The sequence below is a fragment of the Saccostrea echinata genome, unplaced genomic scaffold (genome assembly GCF_033153115.1).
Source record: "Saccostrea echinata isolate AGI-Se365-2 ecotype Australia unplaced genomic scaffold, CSIRO_AGI_Sech_v1 ptg000046l, whole genome shotgun sequence".
Taxonomy (NCBI): Eukaryota; Metazoa; Mollusca; class Bivalvia; order Ostreida; family Ostreidae; genus Saccostrea; species Saccostrea echinata.
Genome location: NW_026889795.1, coordinates 6,721,430 through 6,726,767, shown reverse-complemented (window position 1 = coordinate 6,726,767; position 5,338 = coordinate 6,721,430).

The following is a 5,338-nucleotide window of genomic DNA, read 5'->3' as shown; positions in this document are numbered from 1 at the left end:
TTCTTTGCCCCTGATATTTAGCAAACAAACTAAGTGCATGGTTATGATGAAAAAGAGTTGTGAAAACTGTGAATTTGTGGCGGACTATGCAGATCATAGAGTGAAATTGCATGAATTCTTTTAAAATCTTCTTCTCTGCTCCTGGGTACAAAGCAAGCAAATACGTGCATGTCATAATGAGCAAGAAAGCCTCTTTCACAATTGTTAAAATGCATGGCCCCTTGGTCAGAGGTTCTGGTGTTGTGGCGGGGCTCTAATCATAATATGGTGTAAATGCATTATTTCTTTGAAAATCTTTTTTCTCTGCCCCTGGATATTAAAGAAACAAACTAAGTGCATGGTTATAATGACCAAGTTTGCCTCTCCATCTAAAAATTGGGAAATTCCTGGATCCCTGGGTTAGGGTTCTGATGTAAGGGTAGGGCTTTTTTGATCATATAGTGAAAATGCGTTAATTCTTTGAAATCTTCTCTGCTCCTGGATATCTAGCAGATAAAGTACACAATTATGATGAGCTAGGATGCCTCTATCAAAATTGCGAAACTTTTGGCCCCTGGATCAAGGGCTCTGATGTTGAGGCGGGACTCTAACTATCATATACAGGTGTCTCTCATTGGTTCGAACTCCGATCTCTCGATGTTCTTGATCTTTAAGTAAAATCCCTATCCCATTTTTTTCTCTATATGATTAAGCCAATTTAGTCCCATTCTCTCAAAGTTCTTTGTCTCTCTAACCAAGACCTATATCCCGCTACACAGATTTCATTGTTTTTAACTTTTGATCTCTCGAAGTGTTGATTGTGCATGTACGCCAATCAGTCAAGCGTGTAATTAATTCAGCTTGGACTTATCTGGATAACGGCGAATGCCTGGGGCTAGCGTTGGTGTGTAAACTGGTTGTTTACAATAGAGACACTATACCTGTATGTCTTTCTAGGGTTGATTGGTAGATTTTCAAAAAAAAAACAACAAACAAACAAACAAACTGATAGCCATATACGACTGTTTAAAATTAGACTTCCGACGCTAATTTCTTAAATATAACAATTCTTATTTTCAATTTTTCCGCATTCCCAGTATGGCAACCATTGCGCAAAATTCCTATCTCAAAAATTGCGCATGTGAGTTAAGGCTAGGTATAGGCGTTTCTATGCAAATGAGCTAATAAAAACGTGTAAGAGGTATATTTATTATTCAAAGAATGTTTTTATTTATTTTCTTATGCATACTTAGTACCCACGATATGTTATAGCCAGTACACATTATGACGTCATATTATGACGTCATTGATCTTACCTACTGGTGGTAATATAACACATCAACAAAACAGCTTCTTCGCAAGGGAATACCCTATTTATTTTTACATAAAAATTGTATAATGCTAAGAAGAATATTCTGTAGATTAATAAAATTGCTGCACAAATCCTAGGCATTTTCTCATTTGATCGGAATTTGAGGAAACTTATACCGGACTGTACATTTTTACCCTGATTCAACTTAAAACTTTAGAAATAGAAATTATACAACTGAGCTGTTGATATTTGTGCAGCAATATCAGCAAACGTTGGAATATTTTGCTTCTAAATTTACTTTGTTTCAGTTAAATAAAATAGAGCATGCCCTTGCGCCGAAGCATTTTTGTTGATGTCCATTATAATCTTGTGTAGTAAAGAACAATGACGTCATAATATGACGTCATAATGCGTACTGGCTATCTCATGTCGTGGGTACCAAGTATGTATTAGACAATAAGTTTTAACTTTCTCTGTATGATAGATATAGTCCTTAGGCATTTTAATTAGTTTATTTGCATAGAAATGCCTAACCTAGCCTTAACTCACCTGCGTTAAAAGGGACACCGGGCAATCTGGAGAAGAATCCGGTCAACCTGGGGATTCAGAATTTAATTGAAGGAATTGAAAACAAATAAATATTTAAACTCAAACATTTTTATTTATTTGAGATAGAATTTTTTTTTTGTTGAAATCTGGTGAATTACCCAAAAAATATGAATGAAATCTTCTCAGAATGTTTCAACAAAAACTTCCGGATTTTATTCCTTTTTTGATCTCTCGAACCCCTCCATCTCTGGGAAAATTTTAAGGGTCCCTTGAACTTAGAGAGATCGAGGGTCACCTGAACTTTGAACGGGACCAACAACTGTTGGAAATCCGTGGGCACTAATTGTGGTCCTTTATTTGCCGATATGTTTTTATATTCCTATGCAGCAGAATTTATTTCAAAACTTCTTCATGAGAAGAGGAAAACATTTGCTATGCCTTCAGCATATCGACGACTTTTATCAATTAACAATAGTAACTTCCATTCATATGTCGACTCGATATATCCCAGTGAACGTGAAATAAAAGACACCACAGAGTCTGTCACATCTGTTTCATATTTGGATGTTTTAATGACTATAGACGATAAGGGCTAACTAATAACTAAATTGTATGACAAAAGAGATGACTTTAGGTTTGCCATCATCAACTTTCCTTATTTATGTAGTGATATTCCGCTATAACCCGAATATGGTGTTTACGTCTCCCAACTAACTCGATACTCAGGAGCATGCTCCGAGTGCGATCAATTTTTAAACCGAGGCAAGCTACTGACAGATACGTTGATGTTATAGAAATTTTAACAATCTCGATTAAAGTCAGTATTTCATAAATTCTATGGTCGTAATAATGACCTTGTTAGCAAATATAAACTATTATTGGGTCGCATTTTGACTGATGTGTTTCATTTCAATTCTTAGGCCTTTGTTTTTATAGAAAATTTGACTACAGAATGTTCTGCCTACTTAATCAATACATAGGGTTCACGGCGGGTGTGACCGGTCAACAGGGGATGCTTACTCCTCCTAGGCACCTGATCCCACCTCTGGAATTTCCGGGGATCAGTGTTTTATGCCCTGTTCACAGATCTGTATTGTTTGTAGATTTTTTGAGATCGATCACTGTTCGTTATCTACACCTTTTCAGTTAAGGATTCGTCTCACTTTTAAATGTGTAACTATTTACTCCAAAAATTTTTGACAAGCAATTATAATAATAATAAATAAATAATAATAAATAGATTCAATGTAATTATAAAAGAGTAAAAATCTGTACTGGAAGGGCTGGGGGCTTTGGAGGAGGGGTGTGTACACACACTGTGTACAGTACACTTTTCACTTATTGTCCTCTCTGTTCCAATACTGTTAAGGATATAAATTTTAAAAAAAAACATATGCATAAATTGACGATAAATAGGCTATATTGAGTACGTATACTGTCATTACAGAAGTGTTTATGTACAATGTCACTGCTGTCAGTATGACGTCATCTCTTCCAAAAGAAGTGGATCAAGATTTCCAACACTCAATGAAATATAGCCTCATGACATTTATGGTTACATGTAGGCCTAATTAAATGGCATACCTTTCATGTAAATTATATAAAAACCACCTGACTAAAGTAGATTTAATTTCATTTACAAGTATTTATTTTTCTATTATTTTATTTTCATTTTTATTCTTTTTTAAATCATCTATTTTTGTGAAAACAACAAATTTGGAAGTTTCTGTACGGAGGCAAATAAACAAAGAAGTTTAATAAAAATAAAATTGCCTGCAATTTACATTGTAGAATTCTGAAATATTGGGGCCTGTTTTACAAAAGAAGTTACGACTAAGACCAAAATATGATCCGCGAATAACTTTCTTATTTACATTAATTTGAAAATGGTTTTAATCTTTTTAAAATGAATTTGGAAAAAAATATTTTTACGAAGAAATTTTTAACAGTCGTGAAAACCATTCATTTTGCAAGATTTGACAATCAATCTAAGTTTGTGGTCTTAGTCGTAAGTTCTTTTGTAAAACGGGCCCCTGGATTACATTTGTAAACAGTTTTGAATTTGCTTTTCTTTTTCATATTAAAAAAAAAATCCGAGAAATTACGAATTATATAATTCACACCTGAAAGTATTATGAATTAAGTATGACGTTTTATACATTATAAGAATAGAAAGACTATCAGCACGTAATTTGGTTTTAAATTTTTCTTATTATGCAAAAAAGGATATAATTTTCAAATTAAGTTCAAATCGATATATTGAACATGTCAAATCTTGTATGTTGCAAAGTGTATACTGATATATTTTTTATCTAGGACATTTACCTGAAATAGTATATTGTGTCTAATCATTTAGTTTAATAGAGCAGGGTGAACTTCGTGGCTATCAAAATCGAATAAATAAAAATGATTTAGCAATTTTCGTGAAGGTTTGGAATAAATTACCAGATGTCAATATTTGATTTGTAAAAATGACTTCTTAAAAACTTAAAAATATATCTGAACCGCACAACTACTTTCTTTGCTGCATATAAATCTGATTTCTATTTTTTTTATGCCCGAGTTTAAATGAGGAGTTTTTATATTTAGGCATTGAGATACCAAAAAAAAAATTATAGATACCAAAAATGTCCTGTTCTGACACATATTAGTTAACGCACAGTCGTAATTAACTTATTGGCGAGAGTTAATCAATGTGAAATGGAAATCTTTGTAAACGCCGTACAAATCTCAAAGGAACCTCTATAGAAATTTTGTAGCATGCCAAACATTAATGTATCTTTTTGACTGTTTCTTGATTTTATGATTAAAATTTTTCAGGTGTGACAGATAGGGCTTATAACTAGGTGAAGGGTTAGACACTATACGTTGGTTGTTGCAATGACTTATCATCTCCCATTCAAAAAGATCCGTGCAGGGATAAGTTTTATTCCATTATTAAGTTATTAAATGGAAATTTGTGGTCAACGGGGTAGAACCATTGAACAATTTATGTAAAAAATTTTATGTTTTAATTATATTGTTTTGCATAGACTGGTATATCAAACGTACAGATCTATTATGTTATTTTTGGACGTTATATTTATCAGCGGTTACTTTAGGAAAATACAGTGGAATTAATATTTTTAATAGCTTAAGTTGCGTGTAACATGTCTATTCATATGTCATCAAAGCAAACAGTCCAAAGTCTACAAAGTACATTTTTGATATACGTTTTTAACTCTACCTCAATTCTCCTCCAGTATTTTGATTCATTTAATGCTAGAAACATGTGCATTTTAGTTTTTAATGTGACTTTGGAGGAACCCCATTTTTATGCCCCGCCACGAATATGGCCGGGGCATATAGTGTTTGTCATGTTCGTCTTCCGTCCTTCCGTCTATCTTTCCCTCGCGCTTTGCGTTTAGCTCTGTTCAAAGCTCAGTTTCTCAGAAAATATTCAAGATATTTTCATCAAACTTCATATGCTGATAGAAATTGATGAGAGCTATTCAACTG